Source organism: Diplotaxodon limnothrissa, linkage group LG11 (genome assembly GCF_057381915.1).
Source record: "Diplotaxodon limnothrissa isolate DT_005_m linkage group LG11, D_limnothrissa_male_GT1.1, whole genome shotgun sequence".
NCBI lineage: Eukaryota > Metazoa > Chordata > Actinopteri > Cichliformes > Cichlidae > Diplotaxodon > Diplotaxodon limnothrissa.
The window spans coordinates 35066007-35090615 of NC_140606.1; the positions used below are offsets into that span (position 1 = coordinate 35066007).

The 24609-nt window shown below is 45.6% G+C and overlaps 27 non-coding genes across 27 annotated transcripts; 20 read left to right on the plus strand and 7 right to left on the minus strand.

The window, feature by feature from the left end:
* Window positions 1-572: 572 nt before the first annotated feature.
* On the plus strand, window positions 573-644 carry trnad-guc (transfer RNA aspartic acid (anticodon GUC)). The gene has a single exon. It is a non-coding gene; the product is annotated as a tRNA-Asp (tRNA).
* A 9763-nt stretch (window positions 645-10407) lies between these two features.
* trnav-aac (transfer RNA valine (anticodon AAC)) lies at window positions 10408-10480 on the plus strand. Its single transcript has one exon. It is a non-coding gene; the product is annotated as a tRNA-Val (tRNA).
* Window positions 10481-11586: 1106 nt separating this feature from the next.
* On the minus strand, window positions 11587-11658 carry trnaq-uug (transfer RNA glutamine (anticodon UUG)). Its single transcript has one exon. It is a non-coding gene; the product is annotated as a tRNA-Gln (tRNA).
* A 151-nt stretch (window positions 11659-11809) lies between these two features.
* On the plus strand, window positions 11810-11881 carry trnad-guc (transfer RNA aspartic acid (anticodon GUC)). The gene has a single exon. It is a non-coding gene; the product is annotated as a tRNA-Asp (tRNA).
* Window positions 11882-12462: 581 nt separating this feature from the next.
* On the plus strand, window positions 12463-12535 carry trnav-aac (transfer RNA valine (anticodon AAC)). The gene has a single exon. It is a non-coding gene; the product is annotated as a tRNA-Val (tRNA).
* Window positions 12536-13644: 1109 nt separating this feature from the next.
* On the minus strand, window positions 13645-13716 carry trnaq-uug (transfer RNA glutamine (anticodon UUG)). Its single transcript has one exon. It is a non-coding gene; the product is annotated as a tRNA-Gln (tRNA).
* A 150-nt stretch (window positions 13717-13866) lies between these two features.
* trnad-guc (transfer RNA aspartic acid (anticodon GUC)) lies at window positions 13867-13938 on the plus strand. The gene has a single exon. It is a non-coding gene; the product is annotated as a tRNA-Asp (tRNA).
* A 582-nt stretch (window positions 13939-14520) lies between these two features.
* On the plus strand, window positions 14521-14593 carry trnav-aac (transfer RNA valine (anticodon AAC)). Its single transcript has one exon. It is a non-coding gene; the product is annotated as a tRNA-Val (tRNA).
* A 585-nt stretch (window positions 14594-15178) lies between these two features.
* On the plus strand, window positions 15179-15251 carry trnav-cac (transfer RNA valine (anticodon CAC)). The gene has a single exon. It is a non-coding gene; the product is annotated as a tRNA-Val (tRNA).
* Window positions 15252-15713: 462 nt separating this feature from the next.
* On the minus strand, window positions 15714-15785 carry trnaq-uug (transfer RNA glutamine (anticodon UUG)). Its single transcript has one exon. It is a non-coding gene; the product is annotated as a tRNA-Gln (tRNA).
* Window positions 15786-15936: 151 nt separating this feature from the next.
* On the plus strand, window positions 15937-16008 carry trnad-guc (transfer RNA aspartic acid (anticodon GUC)). The gene has a single exon. It is a non-coding gene; the product is annotated as a tRNA-Asp (tRNA).
* Window positions 16009-16590: 582 nt separating this feature from the next.
* On the plus strand, window positions 16591-16663 carry trnav-aac (transfer RNA valine (anticodon AAC)). The gene has a single exon. It is a non-coding gene; the product is annotated as a tRNA-Val (tRNA).
* A 585-nt stretch (window positions 16664-17248) lies between these two features.
* Window positions 17249-17321, plus strand: trnav-cac (transfer RNA valine (anticodon CAC)). Its single transcript has one exon. It is a non-coding gene; the product is annotated as a tRNA-Val (tRNA).
* Window positions 17322-17783: 462 nt separating this feature from the next.
* trnaq-uug (transfer RNA glutamine (anticodon UUG)) lies at window positions 17784-17855 on the minus strand. Its single transcript has one exon. It is a non-coding gene; the product is annotated as a tRNA-Gln (tRNA).
* Window positions 17856-18006: 151 nt separating this feature from the next.
* trnad-guc (transfer RNA aspartic acid (anticodon GUC)) lies at window positions 18007-18078 on the plus strand. The gene has a single exon. It is a non-coding gene; the product is annotated as a tRNA-Asp (tRNA).
* Window positions 18079-18660: 582 nt separating this feature from the next.
* trnav-aac (transfer RNA valine (anticodon AAC)) lies at window positions 18661-18733 on the plus strand. The gene has a single exon. It is a non-coding gene; the product is annotated as a tRNA-Val (tRNA).
* Window positions 18734-19318: 585 nt separating this feature from the next.
* trnav-cac (transfer RNA valine (anticodon CAC)) lies at window positions 19319-19391 on the plus strand. The gene has a single exon. It is a non-coding gene; the product is annotated as a tRNA-Val (tRNA).
* A 462-nt stretch (window positions 19392-19853) lies between these two features.
* trnaq-uug (transfer RNA glutamine (anticodon UUG)) lies at window positions 19854-19925 on the minus strand. The gene has a single exon. It is a non-coding gene; the product is annotated as a tRNA-Gln (tRNA).
* Window positions 19926-20076: 151 nt separating this feature from the next.
* Window positions 20077-20148, plus strand: trnad-guc (transfer RNA aspartic acid (anticodon GUC)). The gene has a single exon. It is a non-coding gene; the product is annotated as a tRNA-Asp (tRNA).
* A 582-nt stretch (window positions 20149-20730) lies between these two features.
* trnav-aac (transfer RNA valine (anticodon AAC)) lies at window positions 20731-20803 on the plus strand. The gene has a single exon. It is a non-coding gene; the product is annotated as a tRNA-Val (tRNA).
* A 576-nt stretch (window positions 20804-21379) lies between these two features.
* trnav-cac (transfer RNA valine (anticodon CAC)) lies at window positions 21380-21452 on the plus strand. Its single transcript has one exon. It is a non-coding gene; the product is annotated as a tRNA-Val (tRNA).
* Window positions 21453-21914: 462 nt separating this feature from the next.
* On the minus strand, window positions 21915-21986 carry trnaq-uug (transfer RNA glutamine (anticodon UUG)). Its single transcript has one exon. It is a non-coding gene; the product is annotated as a tRNA-Gln (tRNA).
* Window positions 21987-22137: 151 nt separating this feature from the next.
* trnad-guc (transfer RNA aspartic acid (anticodon GUC)) lies at window positions 22138-22209 on the plus strand. The gene has a single exon. It is a non-coding gene; the product is annotated as a tRNA-Asp (tRNA).
* A 582-nt stretch (window positions 22210-22791) lies between these two features.
* Window positions 22792-22864, plus strand: trnav-aac (transfer RNA valine (anticodon AAC)). The gene has a single exon. It is a non-coding gene; the product is annotated as a tRNA-Val (tRNA).
* A 576-nt stretch (window positions 22865-23440) lies between these two features.
* Window positions 23441-23513, plus strand: trnav-cac (transfer RNA valine (anticodon CAC)). The gene has a single exon. It is a non-coding gene; the product is annotated as a tRNA-Val (tRNA).
* A 462-nt stretch (window positions 23514-23975) lies between these two features.
* On the minus strand, window positions 23976-24047 carry trnaq-uug (transfer RNA glutamine (anticodon UUG)). Its single transcript has one exon. It is a non-coding gene; the product is annotated as a tRNA-Gln (tRNA).
* A 151-nt stretch (window positions 24048-24198) lies between these two features.
* On the plus strand, window positions 24199-24270 carry trnad-guc (transfer RNA aspartic acid (anticodon GUC)). Its single transcript has one exon. It is a non-coding gene; the product is annotated as a tRNA-Asp (tRNA).
* The last annotated feature ends 339 nt before the right edge of the window (window positions 24271-24609 follow it).

Genomic DNA, 24609 nt, shown 5'->3' on the forward strand with positions numbered 1-24609 from the left:
TCTCTGACCAGGCGTTCAAAGCACTTCATCACTACTGAGGTGAGGGCTACAGGGCGATAGTCATTGAGAGAAGCAGGGTGGGGTTTCTTCGGGACAGGAACAATGATGGACTCTTTGAAGCATGTGGGGATCACCGACTGAGATAAAGAGATGTTGAATATCTCAGTGAACACAGGAGCTAGCTGGTATGCGCAGTCTCTTAGGATACGACCTGGGATGCCGTCTGGTCCTGCTGCTTTCCTGGTGTTCACTCTCTTGAAGGCTCTCCTTACTTCATGCTCGGAGATGACGAGCACGTTTCCGGTGCTGGCAGTATCTTCCTGTCTGCAGCCGTTAGCGCCGCTAACACTAGCATTGTTGGAACTTGAACTCAGATCACTGGATTCAAAGTCCAGAGTGCTAACCGTTACACCATGGAACCCTGCTGAAAGCAGAAAAAAGTTCTCTGTCAAACACCCATAAAACTGTAGTTCCTGGTAAAGTGATGGGGTTTTTTACATGGCCGACGAGAGTTTGCGTGTCATACCTGCTGCGAATCCCACCTTGACATGACGCCGACAGAGGCTTGCAGGTCCTCGTTAGTATAGTGGACAGTATCTCCGCCTGTCACGCGGAAGACCGGGGTTCGATTCCCCGACGGAGAGTGAGCAGTCTCCTTCTCTGCTCTGCCTTTTACCTGGAATGACCACACACCCGTTAATCGCACGCTACGTGCATTTTTTTTGCACAGAGACAATCATTCAAAAAGACCCTGTGGAATTTCTCCACCACATCCTAGTCGATCTAACAATCTAGTCCTATAATGGGTTTGAAAAAACATCAATTCCACCTGTGCACTCATAAGTCAAAAATGTCTTCTAGGCAAGAGCTCCCATGAGAAGAGAAGCTTGTCCAAGAGAACTCTGCTTGTCCAGCGTTTTCTCTGCTTTACTTGCGTCCCTATTAACAAATAAGTCTCGTGTGTTTGTCTTCTGTAGGTTGTGTGCTAGCCTGACAAAGAACATCAAAGAGCTTGTCAACAAGAAGATCAGCTCCCATTTGAAGAGATGCTATCTCGAGATCACAATTTGGATTGTCAATATAACCATAAATGGGGGAATGCTTGAAAAATGACACAAATGGGAGTTCCCCGCTTCTCACTAGTCCTACATGATCTGTCATAAAAGTCCTCAAATTTAAGAAGGCATCGAATTGCCCCTCTAATGACGAGAGGGCATGCACGTGTGGCGCCCTGAGTATTTTGCGCATTAAGAACAAGTCTCAGATGTGTTCCTTATGTGTTCGTGCCCACCCCCCATCATCATTTTTTGCTATTTGTTGTGACAATAGTTTGCATCATAACACAGAGCGAAAAGCTCATTTGCTCCCACCTGATGTGATGTTAGGGCGATATTTAGTTTCGCCAGTAGGTGGCAGTGGCGGCTCAGCCAAACGGGTAACTGGCAAAATAATCCTTCACAAAAGTAACGCAGGCCAGTTATTACAATGGAAGCCGCCAGTAACACTGAATTGTTTTGCTGTGTTTCAGGTGAGAGCAATATACGAGAACTACATACATTTATGTAAAGTTGATGCTTATTTAACATGTTTGGAGTGTAATTCTTGTTTATATGGTGTTTAATGTGAGCGAATAAGGGAGTTGTTTCACGTTATCTGTGGGTAAGGCTAGTAACATTTGTGCGTTAGCTAAGTCATGTTAGCCTCCTGCATTAATCTCTGTAACCGTGTTGTCCCATCAGTAAGGTGAAAGGAAACTATTAGCTGGTTTCAGTTAAAGTTATAGGAGATAGACCAGCCAGTACATGTTATGTTGTCTATTGTTACTGGTCATTTTCTCTGTGTGTTAAGGGCTGATTAATACGTGGCCATTACACGTAATGCCACAAAAGTAACGCAGGCCAGTTATTACAATGGAAGCCGCCAGTAACACTGAATTGTTTTGCTGTGTTTCAGCGCAATAAATCTTCATGTGCACCTGAATGAACCCTGTCGTCCTTCAGTGTGTAACATAATTTGGCGAGCCAGCCAGGAGCATATTTCCTGCTCCAGACAAGAACCTAGAACACATTAAATCAACATCTGGTAAAGATGGAACAACTACAGGATGAGATCAGCACAGCCTTGTGGACACTTGGGAAACCCGAACTCACCAAGGTATGCCAGCATCTTAAGTGCAGCGAACCAGCAGGGGTGGGTTTTAAAGGACAGTCCCGACGTGCTCTGATTCGGCTGGCAGAAAGTACTCTGGATGAGATTGAAAAAACAGAGGAATCTGAAGTGTTTCAGCAGTTCATCCGTGATCTCCAGTCATTCATACAGTCATTACAAGAACATCCTGTAGCTGAAGTGGAGATACAACGAGCAGAGCTCAGTGAGATAGAAAGACTGAAACAAGAGTACAGTCAGCTCCAACAAGCTCAAGCAGAAGCACGACGTGTTCTGGAAGAAAAAATTGAAGCGTTGGGGACCGAGTTTAGAGGTGCAGCTGGGATAAGTGAAAAACAAGTAAGTCAGCCTGCACCCTTTACTACACCAGAAGTGACTCTGAGAAAAGACTTTCGGATCTGGGGTCAGATCGGGGAAGCAGGACAAAAAGACAAGTTATCTTTCACTAGCTTGACCAACCAAATTGATTCCGGGCTTAAGAAAGGCTACTCAGAGACTGAAATCATTGAAGCTGTGATTAAGGCAGTAAGCCCTGGCCTTCACCTTCGAGACTTGCTGGAAGTGAAGCGTGACCTCACACTTCCCACACTAAGAACTATATTACGGGGACATTACAAAGTAGACTCGTCAGCTGACCTGCTTCATCAACTCATGAGCATATCTCAAGACCCCAAAGAATCTGCTCAGTGCTTTCTGTTCAGGGCAATAGAACTCAGAGAGAAATTGCTCTGGAAGTCTGGTGATGACGATGAAGGGGAGCAGTTCAGCCCAGACTTAATTCAGCGCAAGTTCCTGCGCTCATTAGAGACTGGCCTCCTCAGTGAAGCCGTGAAGTTTCAGTTAAAGCCTTATCTTAGCAACTACCAAGTAACAGATGAGGTTCTAATTGAGAAGATAAATGAAGCAGCCAGCCTTGAATTAGAGCGACAAAATAAACTGAGGAGAAATACTACAGTAAAAACACCAAGGATAAATGAGGTACACGCAGAGTCACAGCACAACCACACTCAGCCACCTTTGAACAGTGAACCAGACAGAAAGGATGAAACTCAGACAAAGGGGGGTGAAGGAGGTGCCACAAAGAAAAAGCAAGGACAGAATAAGGGCCTGGATTCAGAGACAGCTAAGCTGATTGAAGGCCTGAAAGCTGATGTGCTTGAAGTAAAGAAAATGTTTAATGAGACTTTGGAAGCAACAAAAGTAAGGTCAAGTATGGACAGTCGGTTCTCTCCTACAACAAGACGTGCTAGAGGTTGCCCAATGTGCAGAGAGGCTCAGCTTGGTGATCTGTGTAGACACTGCTACCGCTGTGGTCAGGAGGGTCACCTTTCCCGAGGGTGCAGGCAGGCTAGGATCACCCAGGGAAACGGGAGGGGGCTACTGAGCCGGGACCCACAGTAGCCCACTCATCACCCAGGTCCCAGGTAGATCCTGTCTATGTGCAAAACACCTCGTATCAACAAGCACCACAAAATGATTCCACACGCACTGAAACTGGCCCAAAAGAGCCAAACAGCAACAAATTGACAAGTGATACATCTAATGGTTATATACCCTCACAACGGCAAACCAAGCTCATCAGTCTCATTGGGAAAAGATGCACAGTTCAGTGCCACCTAGATAAGGTACCAGTAGAGGCCCTGTGGGACACTGGAGCTCAGGCAAGTCTGATTAACAATGAATGGCGAGAACAACACCTACCACACAGCACTGTCAGGCCACTTGCTGAGCTGTTGGGAACAGAACCTCTAGTGGCTTTAGCAGCTAATGGTAGTGAAATCCCATATGATGGGTGGGTAGAGACAGAATTCTATTTGGACTGTAACCCTGAAAATTGTCTTCTAGTCCCAATGCTTGTATCCAGTGACCCCAATGTTGCACAACTGCCCATTATTGGATTTAATGTAATAGAGGAAGTTGTGAGTAAATGGGGCAAGCGACGACCAAGCTCACGCAACGTTCAAAAAATCAGCCAAATCCTCTCAGTATCAGTACACACTGCTAAATCAGTACTAAAACTATTGCAGTCACCAGACCAAAACCAAAGTGTGGGCACAGTATTGGCAGGAAAGAGGGGACTATGTCTGGCTGCTGAACAGATTACCACGACATATGTCCGTGCACATATTGGAGCCCAGTTTTCAGGACACAGTCTGTTATTTGTCCCGAATGAACCATCACAGTTGCCTGAGGGTCTTGTCATTCAAGAGGGACTGGTCACAATAATGGAGGGCAGGTCAGTGTACATCCCAGTCGCGATAGCTAATACCAACAAGCGGGATGTCAACTTAATTCCTCACACTGTTCTGGGACATCTGGAAGAAATAAAAGCAGTGTACCCCATCACCCCTGAAAAGACACAAGACTCAGTAGAGCAGATTTCATCACAGCCTCCTATACAGGTGAATGAGGTGATGAACACACCCTCCTCCAGCCATAAGCCACCTCAGTGGGACCCTCCAGTTAAGTTGGACCATCTCAGGGAAAATGAACAACAAACGGTGAGACAGCTGTTAAGAGAGGAATGTCATGCTTTTGCTTATGATGATAAAGATGTTGGGTGCATCCCCAGTTTAAACATGCACATCACATTGCATGACACAACACCTGTTCGAAAGACCTACATATCTGTGCCAAAGCCTCTGCACCAAGAGGTGAAAGACTATCTTCAAGACCTGCTGAACCGTGGGTGGATTTCAGAGTCTAGGTCACCCTACTCGTCTCCAATCGTCTGTGTTCGGAAGAAGTCGGGTGAATTGAGATTGTGCTGTGATTACAGGGAACTCAACCGGAAGTCAGTACCAGACAGACACCCAATTCCCAGAATTCAGGATATGCTAGATTCCCTTCATGGCAGCTCCTGGTTCTCTGTTCTTGATCAGGGGAAAGCATACCATCAGGGGTTCCTGGACCCTGAAAGTCGCCCCCTGACAGCCTTCATCACACCTTGGGGCTTGTACCAGTGGAACCGCATACCCTTTGGCCTCAGCTCGGCCCCAGCAGAGTTTCAGCGGAGCATGGAGGACTGTTTAAGGGGACTGCGGGATGTAATCTGTCAGCCATATTTGGACGACAACCTAGTCCACTCTACTTCATTTGATACTCATCTTGAACACATCAGAGCCGTCCTTCAGAGATACCAAAAACATGGTGTCAAACTCAGCCCACAGAAATGTGACATCTTCAAGAGAAAGGTACGTTTCCTTGGTCGGATGGTGTCCGAAGAGGGATATACCATGGACCCAGCGGAAATAGTCCCTGTACAAGCTCTCAGAGACAAACCACCATCCACAGTGGGGGAACTGAGTCGGGTCCTAGGATTCCTGTCCTACTATAGATCCTATATCCCAAACTTTTCAAAAGTGGCAAAACCCCTGTACCAGTTGCTGACACTGCCTCCAGATAAAGCACCGCCACCAGTGCCCAGGACAAAGGGGAAAGTGGTTAAGACAAAACCGAAAGGTCGACCACCGCCTAACACACCCATTAAATGGACTGAGAGCCATCAAAATGCCTTAAATGAGTTGACTGATTGTCTAACACAGCCACCTATTTTGGGTTACCCTGATTTCTCAGAGCCCTTTGTACTCCATTGCGATGCCTCACAACAGGGCCTGGGAGCTGTGTTATACCAAAAGCAAGCAGGCAAGATGAAGGTCATTGCATATGGCTCAAGGACATTAACACCCCCTGAGAAAAACTATCATATGCATTCGGGAAAGCTGGAATTCTTGGCTTTAAAATGGGCAGTCTGTGAACGCTTTCGGGACTACCTATATTACGCCCCACATTTTGTTGTCTACACAGACAATAACCCTTTGACATATGTCCTTACGACAGCAAAGCTGAACGCCACAGGCCACCGCTGGGTGAGTGAACTGGCTGACTTCAACTTTACTATCAAATACCGGCCAGGGAAGAAAAATGCTGATGCAGATGGCCTATCCCGCTTACCACTAAACATTGAGCAGTATATGGCACAGTGCACATCAGAAGTCAAACAGGGTGTCGCTAGAGCTGCTGTTGAAAGTGCAGTATTGCAGAGGGAGAATCTGCTGCATGAAACTGTTGTTGTCAGCCTGAGTGCCGTCAGTTTAGTGCAAGACGCGGTTACACTGTCTGCTGGAAAGTCTCTGTCACCCGAGGAAATCCGAGTGAGTCAGGAGAAAGATCCCATCATTAGTCGCTTTTTACAACACAAAATCAACAACTACTTACCAAAAGGTCGTGCCCTAACAGCAGAACCCCCTGATGTCAGAATCTTGCTGAGGCAGTGGAGCAGAGTGCACATAAATGATGATGGGGTCCTCTATAGGAGAGTGAAAGGCAGAGATCAGCTTCTTCTCCCTAAAGAGCATCGTGACACTGTGTTCAGGGAACTGCACAAAGAGATGGGACATTTGGGGACAGAAAGAACTCTGTGTTTAATAAGGGACAGGTTCTACTGGCCTCGAATGCAAAGCGATGTGGAGCATTTTGTAATGCATGCCTGCGAATGCCTCAAGAGAAAGCGGCCAAGTAAGATTACCAGGGCCCCACTGACCACCATTACAACGACATTCCCATTTGAGCTTGTGTCCATAGACTTTTTGCACCTTGAGACTTGTAAACAGGGATATGAGTACATACTGGTAGTGATGGACCACTTCACACGTTTTGCACAAGCTTATGCAACAAAAAACAAATCTGCAAAAACAGTGGTGGATAAGGTCTTCAATCACTTTGCTCTGAACTTTGGTTTCCCAGCACGAATCCACCATGACATGGGCAGGGAATTTGAGAATCAGATGTTTTCCCAGTTGCAGAAAGTCTGTGGTTTACGTGGCTCTCACACTACCCCATACCATCCACAAGGAAATGGGCAAGTGGAGCGTTTCAACAGAACTTTGTTGTCCATGTTGAGAACACTAACTGACCTTGAAAAAGCAGACTGGAAGGAATCATTGACAAAAGTGGTGCACGCCTACAACTGCACTCGGAATGAGGCTACTGGGTTTTCCCTGTACTATTTGTTGTTTGGCCGTACTCCAAGACTTCCTATAGACATCTTGTTCAACTTGCCTTCACAGGAACAGCAATTAAGCTACGAGGAGTATGTGACAAAATGGCAATCCCGAATGAAGGAGGCCTATGAGATTGCATCTATGGCAGCCCAGAAAGAAGCTTCGAGAGGTAAACATTATTACAACCGTAAGACCTACGGAGCTCAACTTCATCCGGGGAACAGAGTCCTGCTCCGCAACCTCAAGGAGAGAGGAGGCCCAGGCAAGCTTCGGTCATACTGGGAGGATACAGTGTATGTGGTGGTGAGTCAAAAAAGCCCTGACATCCCAGTTTACGAGATCAAGCCAGAGAGGGGAGGAAAAAGCCGCACAGTACACAGGAACCTGTTGCTTCCATGTGACAGTCTACCTGTAGAAAAACCACACAGACAGGAGCAAAACGAAAAAAGAAAAAGCCTGAGACAAAAAGGGGTAGAAGCTCAACAACAGCTACTACAACAAGACACAGATGTGGAGAGTGAGGATGAGGGTGAGCTTGTGTGGAGGTTTCCACAGCAAAACAGTACCACCACCATTATCCCTCCAACCCTGGAATCTCTGGTGGGTGAACAACAACTGGGGGAGCCTCAAACAGCTGACTTCGACCCTTTCTTACAGGACCACAGAGAGATACACGAACCTGAGTTGCAGACAGCAGAGCAACATTACAACCACCAGGAGTCACAGGATGAACAACAAGATGAGCAAGGAGACAGTGACTCCAACAGTGAACTAGGGTTGTCACCTGTCCTCAGACACCCCAAGAGAGAGCGACGTCAGCCCAAAATGCTGACATATGATATATTAGGACAACCCACAGTCAGACAAGCTGATATGGACAGTGTTAAGATGGGAGCTATTTGCACCCAGAGACTGTGGAGGCCTTGGTGGCCTGAAGATATACCAGCAAGGTGTGAGAGACAGTAATAAGAAACTGATCCAAAATGAAGACATTAACATGAACATTGTGACAAGCAGAATAGAGCAAACGTAGCACCAACAGACAATGGACAGAATCTAACACTCATTCTTATGGTGTGTGCTAACTTGTCACATGCTGAACATATGATGATGATGACCATCTGTAAAAGATGCCTTGATATGTAAACAAAGTTAAGTGTGGTAACAGACTAGTGTATTGTTGGCCGAATATTGAGTCTGGTTACAGTCAGAAATTCAGAGTAACATGATGAACTTGTTTACTAACCTTGAGGGAGAAAAAATGGTTACTTGGCACAACAAGATTCATGATTAGCTTCTACCATGACTTTTAATTTGCTGAATGCAAATTGTTGTACTGCAATGTTTCATTGAACAGATGTCAGAAGCATGTGTAACCATAATTGTTACCCAGGGATAGGTATACTAATAGTACACAAGAAATGTACTGACAACGGCAAACATGTTCAAAGAGTTTAGGAAAAAATAGACGGAAGCCTTTTTTTCCCTCTTTCTTTCTTTTTTTATTAAGTAGGGGAGGGTGTGGCGCCCTGAGTATTTTGCGCATTAAGAACAAGTCTCAGATGTGTTCCTTATGTGTTCGTGCCCATCCCCCATCATCATTTTTTGCTATTTGTTGTGACAATAGTTTGCATCATAACACAGAGCGAAAAGCTCATTTGCTCCCACCTGATGTGATGTTAGGGCGATATTTAGTTTCGCCAGTAGGTGGCAGTGGCGGCTCAGCCAAACGGGTAACTGGCAAAATAATCCTTCACAAAAGTAACGCAGGCCAGTTATTACAATGGAAGCCGCCAGTAACACTGAATTGTTTTGCTGTGTTTCAGGTGAGAGCAATATAGGAGAACTACATACATTTATGTAAAGTTGATGCTTATTTAACATGTTTGGAGTGTAATTCTTGTTTATATGGTGTTTAATGTGAGCGAATAAGGGAGTTGTTTCACGTTATCTGTGGGTAAGGCTAGTAACATTTGTGCGTTAGCTAAGTCAAGTTAGCCTCCTGCATTAACCCTTTAAGACCTACCATAGAACCAAGTCCGCCAGAGCTTATATTATATTTTTACATGCTGTGGAGCCATTTTTGGGAGCATTTCAAGTTGCTATACATCAATACAACCATTATAGCCCAGATTTTAATAATATGTATTCATTAAGTGCATAGTAATTACATAAATTGCAAAAAAGTGCAATAAACTACAAAAAAATTGAAAATCGTTTTTGATTTTTTGACATATATTTGTAGTTAGAGAAATTTAAGAGTCTTATCCCTCAAAACTGTAAATACAAAAAAGTTGCACAAAATAGTTTCCCACCACAGGAAAATTATTTTGAGTGTCTTCATAGTTTTATTTTTGAAATACACCAATTTTTATACACTGCAGGAAAAACGAAAATAAATATTATACTGCAAATTTGCAAAAAAGCAGCATATGCATCAAAATAAACTATTTCCAGCAGTGCAATATGAGTCCTAAGCATCCCAGAAACGACACAGAAAGTCATAAAGTCAAAGATAACTTTTAAAAAGAGCAGTATAGGCCCTGAGGCCCTGATCGCAAAAAAGACTACATTTCCGCGAAAATGACGTCACTTCCGGTTTCGGGCAGGTAATGGCGGAAATGCAAAAGTTCGCGCTGACGTCTATTCCAACGTAGGAAGTGTTTTGAACAGCTGATCAGATCGGTAAAGCGTGTTTCTGGAATATTATGTTTTTGTTCCTGCAAGCGCTTTTTATGCAGTTTTTGCAAAGCTTTATGTGGAAGGAAACCGTGACCTAGGACAAGCTGATGGCATCAGATGTAAGTACAACTCCTCCGGTTTCATATGCAAAAAAATTTTTTGCGCTAGCTTACGTGGTTGCAGTGCTACTGGGATTTAAAAATAGTTACGCATAACAGAGCGTTCCCGCTCCGATCGGCTCTAAAGGGTTAATCTCTGTAACCGTGTTGTCCCATCAGTAAGGTGAAAGGAAACTATTAGCTGGTTTCAGTTAAAGTTATAGGAGATAGACCAGCCAGTACATGTTATGTTGTCTATTGTTACTGGTCATTTTCTCTGTGTGTTAAGGGCTGATTAATACGTGGCCATTACACGTAATGCCACAAAAGTAACGCAGGCCAGTTATTACAATGGAAGCCGCCAGTAACACTGAATTGTTTTGCTGTGTTTCAGCGCAATAAATCTTCATGTGCACCTGAATGAACCCTGTCGTCCTTCAGTGTGTAACACACGCTCCGTTTCCGTAGTGTAGTGGTTATCACGTTCGCCTAACACGCGAAAGGTCCCTGGTCCGAAACCAGGCGGAAACATGCTTCTTTGTTTCCCCATACAAAAGTGTCTGCCTGCAGGCATTGCTTTATCTTATGGGGTTGTACTGCTGTTTGGCACAAAGAGGAGTGAAAGTACTCAAATCTTGTACAGGCCTCTGACGCTTGTAACCTTTGGATGCTCATGTTGTAAAAAGTTGTCTATAGCCCAAATTTCAGGAAATTTCACACAAACCAACATGTCTCCAGTCACCATATTTACTGAAGATGCAGGCACAGACTAAGCTCTTGGAAATGAGTGTCTCTAGCTGGCCTGCCCAGGACTTGGGCCTATTTTCAGCCAATGCACAACGTGATCAACCGCATGGCCTCTTTAGATAACAGTTCTGGGCTTCTTAGGGCAGCATATGTCGAGCTGCGCTTGCTTCAGAGAACTCCTAAATGTCAAAAGTTTTTAAGTGAGCCTAACATCGAGACTATAGTTCATATTCCTTGCTAGCGAGCGTCTGTCTCTTCTCCATGGTTCCTTCTGTTCAAGCATGATAGTAACCTGCCATCAGATTTGTCAGATTGGCCAGATTACTGATTGAGACACATTCCAAAGCCAAGCAAGCCATCACTCACCGTTTCCGTAGTGTAGTGGTTATCACATTCGCCTCACACGCGAAAGGTCCCCGGGCGGAAACATGGGTGTTTTGCTTCTTTGGTCACAAGGGAATTGATGCTCACTGTTTAGACAACTCTGCTTGTCCAGCATTTTCTCTGTTTTACTTGCGTCCCTATTGAGAAATAAGACTCCTAGTTTTGTCTTCTATAGGTTGTGTGCTAGCCAAGCAAAGGACATCAAAAAGCTTGTCAACCAGAAGCTCAGAGCCTTCAGTGGTGGCAACAGAGTTAGAAGTGAGAAGAGTACAAGGGGAATTGTTGCCTTGAGTGACGGTGGCCAATGAAAGATACAGCAGGACGCTGAAGTGGAAAGTGCAGTACAAGAGCATGAGCGAGGTTTGGTGCGGCATGAAGACCACGCGCAGATGGGATCAGCCAACAGAAGAGGAGTGGAATTGACTGGGCCACTAACTTGTCTTTAAGTCATTAAACTCTCATGCTAGCTTGTGCTAATGCGGAGCAAAGGGCTAGAAAGCCAAATGAGGCTCCACTGAGACTTGAACTCAGATCACTGGATTCAAAGTCCAGAGTGCTAACCGTTTCACCATGGAACCCTGCTGAAAGCAGAAAAAAGTTCTCTGTCAAACACCCATAAAACTGTAGTTCCTGGTAAAGTGATGGGGTTTTTTACATGGCCGACGAGAGTTTGCGTGTCATACCTGCTGCGAATCCCACCTTGACATGACGCCGACAGAGGCTTGCAGGTCCTCGTTAGTATAGTGGACAGTATCTCCGCCTGTCACGCGGAAGACCGGGGTTCGATTCCCCGACGGGGAGTGAGCAGTCTCCTTCTCTGCTCTGCCTTTTACCTGGAATGACCACACACCCGTTAATCGCACGCTACGTGCATTTTTTTGCACAGAGACAATCATTCAAAAAGACCCTGTGGAATTTCTCCACCAGATCCTAGTCGATCTAACAATCTAGTCCTATAATGGGTTTGAAAAAACATCAATTCCACCTGTGCACTCATAAGTCAAAAATGTCTTCTAGGCAAGAGCTCCCATGAGAAGAGAAGCTTGTCCAAGAGAACTCTGCTTGTCCAGCGTTTTCTCTGCTTTACTTGCGTCCCTATTAACAAATAAGTCTCGTGTGTTTGTCTTCTGTAGGTTGTGTGCTAGCCTGACAAAGAACATCAAAGAGCTTGTCAACAAGAAGATCAGCTCCCATTTGAAGAGATGCTATCTCGAGATCACAATTTGGATTGTCAATATAACCATAAATGGGGGAATGCTTGAAAAATGACACAAATGGGAGTTCCCCGCTTCTCACTAGTCCTACATGATCTGTCATAAAAGTCCTCAAATTTAAGAAGGCATCGAATTGCCCCTCTAATGACGAGAGGGCATGCACGCTCCGTTTCCGTAGTGTAGTGGTTATCACGTTCGCCTAACACGCGAAAGGTCCCTGGTCCGAAACCAGGCGGAAACATGCTTCTTTGTTTCCCCATACAAAAGTGTCTGCCTGCAGGCATTGCTTTATCTTATGGGGTTGTACTGCTGTTTGGCACAAAGAGGAGTGAAAGTACTCAAATCTTGTACAGGCCTCTGACGCTTGTAACCTTTGGATGCTCATGTTGTAAAAAGTTGTCTATAGCCCAAATTTCAGGAAATTTCACACAAACCAACATGTCTCCAGTCACCATATTTACTGAAGATGCAGGCACAGACTAAGCTCTTGGAAATGAGTGTCTCTAGCTGGCCTGCCCAGGACTTGGGCCTATTTTCAGCCAATGCACAACGTGATCAACCGCATGGCCTCTTTAGATAACAGTTCTGGGCTTCTTAGGGCAGCATATGTCGAGCTGCGCTTGCTTCAGAGAACTCCTAAATGTCAAAAGTTTTTAAGTGAGCCTAACATCGAGACTATAGTTCAGATTCCTTGCTAGCGAGCGTCTGTCTCTTCTCCATGGTTCCTTCTGTTCAAGGGCATGATAGTAACCTGCCATCAGATTTGTCAGATTGGCCAGATTACTGATTGAGACACATTCCAAAGCCAAGCAAGCCATCACTCACCGTTTCCGTAGTGTAGTGGTTATCACATTCGCCTCACACGCGAAAGGTCCCCGGGCGGAAACATGGGTGTTTTGCTTCTTTGGTCACAAGGGAATTGATGCTCACTGTTTAGACAACTCTGCTTGTCCAGCATTTTCTCTGTTTTACTTGCGTCCCTATTGAGAAATAAGACTCCTAGTTTTGTCTTCTATAGGTTGTGTGCTAGCCAAGCAAAGGACATCAAAAAGCTTGTCAACCAGAAGCTCAGAGCCTTCAGTGGTGGCAACAGAGTTAGAAGTGAGAAGAGTACAAGGGGAATTGTTGCCTTGAGTGACGGTGGCCAATGAAAGATACAGCAGGACGCTGAAGTGGAAAGTGCAGTACAAGAGCATGAGCGAGGTTTGGTGCGGCATGAAGACCACGCGCAGATGGGATCAGCCAACAGAAGAGGAGTGGAATTGACTGGGCCACTAACTTGTTCTTTAAGTCATTAAACTCTCATGCTAGCTTGTGCTAATGCGGAGCAAAGGGCTAGAAAGCCAAATGAGGCTCCACTGAGACTTGAACTCAGATCACTGGATTCAAAGTCCAGAGTGCTAACCGTTACACCATGGAACCCTGCTGAAAGCAGAAAAAAGTTCTCTGTCAAACACCCATAAAACTGTAGTTCCTGGTAAAGTGATGGGTTTTTTACATGGCCGACGAGAGTTTGCGTGTCATACCTGCTGCGAATCCCACCTTGACATGACGCCGACAGAGGCTTGCAGGTCCTCGTTAGTATAGTGGACAGTATCTCCGCCTGTCACGCGGAAGACCGGGGTTCGATTCCCCGACGGGGAGTGAGCAGTCTCCTTCTCTGCTCTGCCTTTTACCTGGAATGACCACACACCCGTTAATCGCACGCTACGTGCATTTTTTTTGCACAGAGTCCATCATTCAAAAACACCCTGTGGAATTTCTCCACCACATCCTAGTCGATCTAACAATCTAGTCCTATAATGGGTTTGAAAAAACATCAATTCCACCTGTGCACTCATAAGTCAAAAATGTCTTCTAGGCAAGAGCTCCCATGAGAAGAGAAGCTTGTCCAAGAGAACTCTGCTTGTCCAGCGTTTTCTCTGCTTTACTTGCGTCCCTATTAACAAATAAGTCTCGTGTGTTTGTCTTCTGTAGGTTGTGTGCTAGCCTGACAAAGAACATCAAAGAGCTTGTCAACAAGAAGATCAGCTCCCATTTGAAGAGATGCTATCTCGAGATCACAATTTGGATTGTCAATATAACCATAAATGGGGGAATGCTTGAAAAATGACACAAATGGGAGTTCCCCGCTTCTCACTAGTCCTACATGATCTGTCATAAAAGTCCTCAAATTTAAGAAGGCATCGAATTGCCCCTCTAATGACGAGAGGGCATGCACGCTCCGTTTCCGTAGTGTAGTGGTTATCACGTTCGCCTAACACGCGAAAGGTCCCTGGTCCGAAACCAGGCGGAAACATGCTTCTTTGTTTCCCCATACAAAAGTGTCTGCCTGCAGGCATTGCTTTATCTTATGGGGTTGTACTGCTGTTTGGCACAAAGAGGAGTGAAAGTACTCAAATCTTGTACAGGCCTCTGACGCTTGTAACCTTTGGATGCTCATGTTGTAAAAAGTTGTCTATAGCCCAAATTTCAGGAAATTTCACACAAACCAACATGTCTCCAGTCACCATATTTACTGAAGATGCAGGCACAGACTAAGCTCTTGGAAATGAGTGTCTCTAGCTGGCCTGCCCAGGACTTGGGCCTATTTTCAGCCAATGCACAACGTGATCAACCGCATGGCCTCTTTAGATAACAGTTCTGGGCTTCTTAGGGCAGCATATGTCGAGCTGCGCTTGCTTCAGAGAACTCCTAAATGTCAAAAGTTTTTAAGTGAGCCTAACATCGAGACTATAGTTCAGATTCCTTGCTAGCGAGCGTCTGTCTCTTCTCCATGGTTCCTTCTGTTCAAGGGCATGATAGTAACCTGCCATCAGATTTGTCAGATTGGCCAGATTACTGATTGAGACACATTCCAAAGCCAAGCAAGCCATCACTCACAGTTTCCGTAGTGTAGTGGTTATCACATTCGCCTCACACGCGAAAGGTCCCCGGTCCGAAACCGGGCGGAAACATGGGTGTTTTGCTTCTTTGGTCACAGGGGAATTGATGTTCACTGTTTAGACAACTCTGCTTGTCCAGCATTTTCTCTGTTTTACTTGCGTCCCTATTGAGAAATAAGACTCCTATTTTTGTCTTCTATAGGTTGTGTGCTAGCCAAGCAAAGGACATCAAAAAGCTTGTCAACCAGAAGCTCAGAGCCTTCAGTGGTGGCAACAGAGTTAGAAGTGAGAAGAGTACAAGGGGAATTGTTGCCTTGAGTGACGGTGGCCAATGAAAGATACAGCAGGACGCTGAAGTGGAAAGTGCAGTACAAGAGTAAGAGCGAGGTTTGGTGCGGCATGAAGACCACGCGCAGATGGGATCAGCCAACAGAAGAGGAGTGGAATTGACTGGGCCACTAACTTGTTCTTTAAGTCATTAAACTCTCATGCTAGCTTGTGCTAATGCGGAGCAAAGGGCTAGAAAGCCAAATGAGGCTCCACTGAGACTTGAACTCAGATCACTGGATTCAAAGTCCAGAGTGCTAACCGTTACACCATGGAACCCTGCTGAAAGCAGAAAAAAGTTCTCTGTCAAACACCCATAAAACTGTAGTTCCTGGTAAAGTGATGGGGTTTTTTACATGGCCGACGAGAGTTTGCGTGTCATACCTGCTGCGAATCCCACCTTGACATGACGCCGACAGAGGTTTGCAGGTCCTCGTTAGTATAGTGGACAGTATCTCCGCCTGTCACGCGGAAGACCGGGGTTCGATTCCCCGACGGGGAGTGAGCAGTCTCCTTCTCTGTTCTTCCTTTTACCTGGAATGACCACACACCCGTTAATCGCACGCTACGTGCATTTTTTTTGCACAGAGTCCATCATTCAAAAACACCCTGTGGAATTTCTCCACCACATCCTAGTCGATCTAACAATCTAGTCCTATAATGGGTTTGAAAAAACATCAATTCCACCTGTGCACTCATAAGTCAAAAATGTCTTCTAGGCAAGAGCTCCCATGAGAAGAGAAGCTTGTCCAAGAGAACTCTGCTTGTCCAGTGTTTTCTCTGCTTTACTTGCGTCCCTATTAACAAATAAGTCTCGTGTGTTTGTCTTCTGTAGGTTGTGTGCTAGCCTGACAAAGAACATCAAAGAGCTTGTCAACAAGAAGATCAGCTCCCATTTGAAGAGATGCTATCTCGAGATCACAATTTGGATTGTCAATATAACCATAAATGGGGGAATGCTTGAAAAATGACACAAATGGGAGTTCCCCGCTTCTCACTAGTCCTACATGATCTGTCATAAAAGTCCTCAAATTTAAGAAGGCATCGAATTGCCCCTCTAATGACGAGAAGGCGTGCACGCTCCGTTTCCGTAGTGTAGTGGTTATCACGTTCGCCTAACACGCGAAAGGTCCCTGGTCCGAAACCAGGCGGAAACATGCTTCTTTGTTTCCCGATACAAAAGTGTCTGCCTGCAGGCATTGCTTTATCTTATGGGGTTGTACTGCTGTTTGGCACAAAGAGGAGTGAAAGTACTCAAATCTTGTACAGGGCTCTGACGCTTGTAACCTTTGGATGCTCATGTTGTAAAAAGTTGTCTATAGCCCAAATTTCAGGAAATTTCACACAAACCAACATGTCTCCAGTCACCATATTTACTGAAGATGCAGGCACAGACTAAGCTCTTGGAAATGAGTGTCTCTAGCTGGCCTGCCCAGGACTTGGGCCTATTTTCAGCCAATGCACAACGTGATCAACCGCATGGCCTCTTTAGATAACAGTTCTGGGCTTCTTAGGGCAGCATATGTCGAGCTGCGCTTGCTTCAGAGAACTCCTAAATGTCAAAAGTTTTTAAGTGAGCCTAACATCGAGACTATAGTTCAGATTCCTTGCTAGCGAGCGTCTGTCTCTTCTCCATGGTTCCTTCTGTTCAAGGGCATGATAGTAACCTGCCATCAGATTTGTCAGATTGGCCAGATTACTGATTGAGACACATTCCAAAGCCAAGCAAGCCATCACTCACCGTTTCCGTAGTGTAGTGGTTATCACATTCGCCTCACACGCGAAAGGTCCCCGGTCCGAAACCGGGCGGAAACATGGGTGTTTTGCTTCTTTGGTCACAAGGGAATTGATGTTCACTGTTTAGACAACTCTGCTTGTCCTGCATTTTCTCTGTTTTACTTGCGTCCCTATTGAGAAATAATACTCCTAGTTTTGTCTTCTATAGGTTGTGTGCTAGCCAAGCAAAGGACATCAAAAAGCTTGTCAACCAGAAGCTCAGAGCCTTCAGTGGTGGCAACAGAGTTAGAAGTGAGAAGAGTACAAGGGGAATTGTTGCCTTGAGTCACGGTGGCCAATGAAAGATACAGCAGGACGCTGAAGTGGAAAGTGCAGTACAAGAGCATGAGCGAGGTTTGGTGCGGCATGAAGACCACGCGCAGATGGGATCAGCCAACAGAAGAGGAGTGGAATTGACTGGGCCACTAACTTGTTCTTTAAGTCATTAAACTCTCATGCTAGCTTGTGCTAATGCGGAGCAAAGGGCTAGAAAGCCAAATGAGGCTCCACTGAGACTTGAACTCAGATCACTGGATTCAAAGTGCAGAGTGCTAACCGTTACACCATGGAACCCTGCTGAAAGCAGAAAAAAGTTCTCTGTCAAACACCCATAAAACTGTAGTTCCTGGTAAAGTGATGGGGTTTTTTACATGGCCGACGAGAGTTTGCGTGTCATACCTGCTGCGAATCCCACCTTGACATGACGCCGACAGAGGCTTGCAGGTCCTCGTTAGTATAGTGGACAGTATCTCCGCCTGTCACGCGGAAGACCGGGGTTCGATTCCCCGACGGGGAGTGAGCAGTCTCCTTCTCTGTTCTTCCTTTTACCTGGAATGACCACACACCCGTTAATCGCACGCTACGTGCATTTTTTTTGCACAGAGTCCATCATTCAAAAACACCCTGTGGAATTTCTCCACCACATCCTAGTCGATCTAACAATCTAGTCCTATAATGGGTTTGAAAAAACATCAATTCCACCTGTGCACTCATAAGTCAAAAATGTCTTCTAGGCAAGAGCTCCCATGAGAAGAGAAGCTTGTCCAAGAGAACTCTGCTTGTCCAGCGTTTTCTCTGCTTTACTTGCGTCCCTATTAACAAATAAGTCTCGTGTGTTTGTCTTCTGTAGGTTGTGTGCTAGCCTGACAAAGAACATCAAAGAGCTTGTCAACAAGAAGATCAGCTCCCATTTGAAGAGATGCTATCTCGAGATCACAATTTGGATTGTCAATATAACCATAAATGGGGGAATGCTTGAAAAATGACACAAATGGGAGTTCCCCGCTTCTCACTAGTCCTACATGATCTGTCATAAAAGTCCTCAAATTTAAGAAGGCATCGAATTGCCCCTCTAATGACGAGAAGGCGTGCACGCTCCTTTTCCGTAGTGTAGTGGTTATCACGTTCGCCTAACACGCGAAAGGTCCCTGGTCCGAAACCAGGCGGAAACATGCTTCTTTGTTTCCCCATACAAAAGTGTCTGCCTGCAGGCATTGCTTTATCTTATGGGGTTGTACTGCTGTTTGGCACAAAGAGGAGTGAAAGTACTCAAATCTTGTACAGGGCTCTGACGCTTGTAACCTTTGGATGCTCATGTTGTAAAAAGTTGTCTATAGCCCAAATTTCAGGAAATTTCACACAAACCAACATGTCTCCAGTCACCATATTTACTGAAGATGCAGGCACAGACTAAGCTCTTGGAAATGAGTGTCTCTAGCTGGCCTGCCCAGGACTTGGGCCTATTTTCAGCCAATGCACAACGTGATCAACCGCATGGCCTCTTTAGATAACAGTTCTGGGCTTCTTAGGGCAGCATATGTCGAGCTGCGCTTGCTTCAGAGAACTCCTAAATGTCAAAAGTTTTTAAGTGAGCCTAACATCGAGACTATAGTTCAGATTCCTTGCTAGCGAGCGTCTGTCTCTTCTCCATGGTTCCTTCTGTTCAAGGGCATGATAGTAACCTGCCATCAGATTTGTCAGATTGGCCAGATTACTGATTGAGAGACATTCCAAAGCCAAGCAAGCCATCACTCACCGTTTCCGTAGTGTAGTGGTTATCACATTCGCCTCACACGCGAAAGGTCCCCGGTCCGAAACCGGGCGGAAACATGGGTGTTTTGCTTCTTTGGTCACAAGGGAATTGATGTTCACTGTTTAGACAACTCTGCTTGTCCAGCATTTTCTCTGTTTTACTTGCGTCCCTATTGAGAAATAATACTCCTAGTTTTGTCTTCTATAGGTTGTGTGCTAGCCAAGCAAAGGACATCAAAAAGCTTGTCAACCAGAAGCTCAGAGCCTTCAGTGGTGGCAACAGAGTTAGAAGTGAGAAGAGTACAAGGGGAATTGTTGCCTTGAGTCACGGTGGCCAATGAAAGATACAGCAGGACGCTGAAGTGGAAAGTGCAGTACAAGAGCATGAGCGAGGTTTGGTGCGGCATGAAGACCACGCGCAGATGGGATCAGCCAACAGAAGAGGAGTGGAATTGACTGGGCCACTAACTTGTTCTTTAAGTCATTAAACTCTCATGCTAGCTTGTGCTAATGCGGAGCAAAGGGCTAGAAAGCCAAATGAGGCTCCACTGAGACTTGAACTCAGATCACTGGATTCAAAGTGCAGAGTGCTAACCGTTACACCATGGAACCCTGCTGAAAGCAGAAAAAAGTTCTCTGTCAAACACCCATAAAACTGTAGTTCCTGGTAAAGTGATGGGGTTTTTTACATGGCCGACGAGAGTTTGCGTGTCATACCTGCTGCGAATCCCACCTTGACATGACGCCGACAGAGGCTTGCAGGTCCTCGTTAGTATAGTGGACAGTATCTCCGCCTGTCACGCGGAAGACCGGGGTTCGATTCCCCGACGGGGAGTGAGCAGTCTCCTTCTCTGTTCTTCCTTTTACCTGGAATGACCACACACCCGTTAATCGCACGCTACGTGCATTTTTTTTGCACAGAGTCCATCATTCAAAAACACCCTGTGGAATTTCTCCACCACATCCTAGTCGATCTAACAATCTAGTCCTATAATGGGTTTGAAAAAACATCAATTCCACCTGTGCACTCATAAGTCAAAAATGTCTTCTAGGCAAGAGCTCCCATGAGAAGAGAAGCTTGTCCAAGAGAACTCTGCTTGTCCAGCGTTTTCTCTGCTTTACTTGCGTCCCTATTAACAAATAAGTCTCGTGTGTTTGTCTTCTGTAGGTTGTGTGCTAGCCTGACAAAGAACATCAAAGAGCTTGTCAACAAGAAGATCAGCTCCCATTTGAAGAGATGCTATCTCGAGATCACAATTTGGATTGTCAATATAACCATAAATGGGGGAATGCTTGAAAAATGACACAAATGGGAGTTCCCCGCTTCTCACTAGTCCTACATGATCTGTCATAAAAGTCCTCAAATTTAAGAAGGCATCGAATTGCCCCTCTAATGACGAGAAGGCGTGCACGCTCCGTTTCCGTAGTGTAGTGGTTATCACGTTCGCCTAACACGCGAAAGGTCCCTGGTCCGAAACCAGGCGGAAACATGCTTCTTTGTTTCCCCATACAAAAGTGTCTGCCTGCAGGCATTGCTTTATCTTATGGGGTTGTACTGCTGTTTGGCACAAAGAGGAGTGAAAGTACTCAAATCTTGTACAGGGCTCTGACGCTTGTAACCTTTGGATGCTCATGTTGTAAAAAGTTGTCTATAGCCCAAATTTCAGGAAATTTCACACAAACCAACATGTCTCCAGTCACCATATTTACTGAAGATGCAGGCACAGACTAAGCTCTTGGAAATGAGTGTCTCTAGCTGGCCTGCCCAGGACTTGGGCCTATTTTCAGCCAATGCACAACGTGATCAACCGCATGGCCTCTTTAGATAACAGTTCTGGGCTTCTTAGGGCAGCATATGTCGAGCTGCGCTTGCTTCAGAGAACTCCTAAATGTCAAAAGTTTTTAAGTGAGCCTAACATCGAGACTATAGTTCAGATTCCTTGCTAGCGAGCGTCTGTCTCTTCTCCATGGTTCCTTCTGTTCAAGGGCATGATAGTAACCTGCCATCAGATTGGCCAGATTACTGATTGAGAGACATTCCAAAGCCAAGCAAGCCATCACTCACCGTTTCCGTAGTGTAGTGGTTATCACATTCGCCTCACACGCGAAAGGTCCCCGGTCCGAAACCGGGCGGAAACATGGGTGTTTTGCTTCTTTGGTCACAAGGGAATTGATGTTCACTGTTTAGACAACTCTGCTTGTCCAGCATTTTCTCTGTTTTACTTGCGTCCCTATTGAGAAATAATACTCCTAGTTTTGTCTTCTATAGGTTGTGTGCTAGCCAAGCAAAGGACATCAAAAAGCTTGTCAACCAGAAGCTCAGAGCCTTCAGTGGTGGCAACAGAGTTAGAAGTGAGAAGAGTACAAGGGGAATTGTTGCCTTGAGTCACGGTGGCCAATGAAAGATACAGCAGGACGCTGAAGTGGAAAGTGCAGTACAAGAGCATGAGCGAGGTTTGGTGCGGCATGAAGACCACGCGCAGATGGGATCAGCCAACAGAAGAGGAGTGGAATTGACTGGGCCACTAACTTGTTCTTTAAGTCATTAAACTCTCATGCTAGCTTGTGCTAATGCGGAGCAAAGGGCTAGAAAGCCAAATGAGGCTCCACTGAGACTTGAACTCAGATGACTGGATTCAAAGTCCAGAGTGCTAACCGTTACACCATGGAACCCTGCTGAAAGCAGAAAAAAGTTCTCTGTCAAACACCCATAAAACTGTAGTTCCTGGTAAAGTGATGGGGTTTTTTACATGGCCGACGAGAGTTTGCGTGTCATACCTGCTGCGAATCCCACCTTGACATGACGCCGACAGAGGCTTGCAGGTCCTCGTTAGTATAGTGGACAGTATCTCCGCCTGTCACGCGGAAGACCGGGGTTCGATTCCCCGACGGGGAGTGAGCAGTCTCCTTCTCTGTTCTTCCTTTTACCTGGAATGACCACACACCCGTTAATCGCACGCTACGTGCATTTTTTTTGCACAGAGTCCATCATTCAAAAACACCCTGTGGAATTTCTCCACCACATCCTAGTCGATCTAACAATCTAGTCCTATAATGGGTTTGAAAAAACATCAATTCCACCTGTGCACTCATAAGTCAAAAATGTCTTCTAGGCAAGAGCTCCCATGAGAAGAGAAGCTTGTCCAAGAGAACTCTGCTTGTCCAGCGTTTTCTCTGCTTTACTTGCGTCCCTATTAACAAATAAGTCTCGTGTGTTTGTCTTCTGTAGGTTGTGTGCTAGCCTGACAAAGAACATCAAAGAGCTTGTCAACAAGAAGATCAGCTCCCATTTGAAGAGATGCTATCTCGAGATCACAATTTGGATTGTCAATATAACCATAAATGGGGGAATGCTTGAAAAATGACACAAATGGGAGTTCCCCGCTTCTCACTAGTCCTACATGATCTGTCATAAAAGTCCTCAAATTTAAGAAGGCATCGAATTGCCCCTCTAATGACGAGAAGGCGTGCACGCTCCGTTTCCGTAGTGTAGTGGTTATCACGTTCGCCTAACACGCGAAAGGTCCCTGGTCCGAAACCAGGCGGAAACATGCTTCTTTGTTTCCCCATACAAAAGTGTCTGCCTGCAGGCATTGCTTTATCTTATGGGGTTGTACTGCTGTTTGGCACAAAGAGGAGTGAAAGTACTCAAATCTTGTACAGGGCTCTGACGCTTGTAACCTTTGGATGCTCATGTTGTAAAAAGTTGTCTATAGCCCAAATTTCAGGAAATTTCACACAAACCAACATGTCTCCAGTCACCATATTTACTGAAGATGCAGGCACAGACTAAGCTCTTGGAAATGAGTGTCTCTAGCTGGCCTGCCCAGGACTTGGGCCTATTTTCAGCCAATGCACAACGTGATCAACCGCATGGCCTCTTTAGATAACAGTTCTGGGCTTCTTAGGGCAGCATATGTCGAGCTGCGCTTGCTTCAGAGAACTCCTAAATGTCAAAAGTTTTTAAGTGAGCCTAACATCGAGACTATAGTTCAGATTCCTTGCTAGCGAGCGTCTGTCTCTTCTCCATGGTTCCTTCTGTTCAAGGGCATGATAGTAACCTGCCATCAGATTGGCCAGATTACTGATTGAGAGACATTCCAAAGCCAAGCAAGCCATCACTCACCGTTTCCGTAGTGTAGTGGTTATCACATTCGCCTCACACGCGAAAGGTCCCCGGTCCGAAACCGGGCGGAAACATGGGTGTTTTGCTTCTTTGGTCACAAGGGAATTGATGTTCACTGTTTAGACAACTCTGCTTGTCCAGCATTTTCTCTGTTTTACTTGCGTCCCTATTGAGAAATAATACTCCTAGTTTTGTCTTCTATAGGTTGTGTGCTAGCCAAGCAAAGGACATCAAAAAGCTTGTCAACCAGAAGCTCAGAGCCTTCAGTGGTGGCAACAGAGTTAGAAGTGAGAAGAGTACAAGGGGAATTGTTGCCTTGAGTCACGGTGGCCAATGAAAGATACAGCAGGACGCTGAAGTGGAAAGTGCAGTACAAGAGCATGAGCGAGGTTTGGTGCGGCATGAAGACCACGCGCAGATGGGATCAGCCAACAGAAGAGGAGTGGAATTGACTGGGCCACTAACTTGTTCTTTAAGTCATTAAACTCTCATGCTAGCTTGTGCTAATGCGGAGCAAAGGGCTAGAAAGCCAAATGAGGCTCCACTGAGACTTGAACTCAGATGACTGGATTCAAAGTCCAGAGTGCTAACCGTTACACCATGGAACCCTGCTGAAAGCAGAAAAAAGTTCTCTGTCAAACACCCATAAAACTGTAGTTCCTGGTAAAGTGATGGGGTTTTTTACATGGCCGACGAGAGTTTGCGTGTCATACCTGCTGCGAATCCCACCTTGACATGACGCCGACAGAGGCTTGCAGGTCCTCGTTAGTATAGTGGACAGTATCTCCGCCTGTCACGCGGAAGACCGGGGTTCGATTCCCCGACGGGGAGTGAGCAGTCTCCTTCTCTGTTCTTCCTTTTACCTGGAATGACCACACACCCGTTAATCGCACGCTACGTGCATTTTTTTTGCACAGAGTCCATCATTCAAAAACACCCTGTGGAATTTCTCCACCACATCCTAGTCGATCTAACAATCTAGTCCTATAATGGGTTTGAAAAAACATCAATTCCACCTGTGCACTCATAAGTCAAAAATGTCTTCTAGGCAAGAGCTCCCATGAGAAGAGAAGCTTGTCCAAGAGAACTCTGCTTGTCCAGCGTTTTCTCTGCTTTACTTGCGTCCCTATTAACAAATAAGTCTCGTGTGTTTGTCTTCTGTAGGTTGTG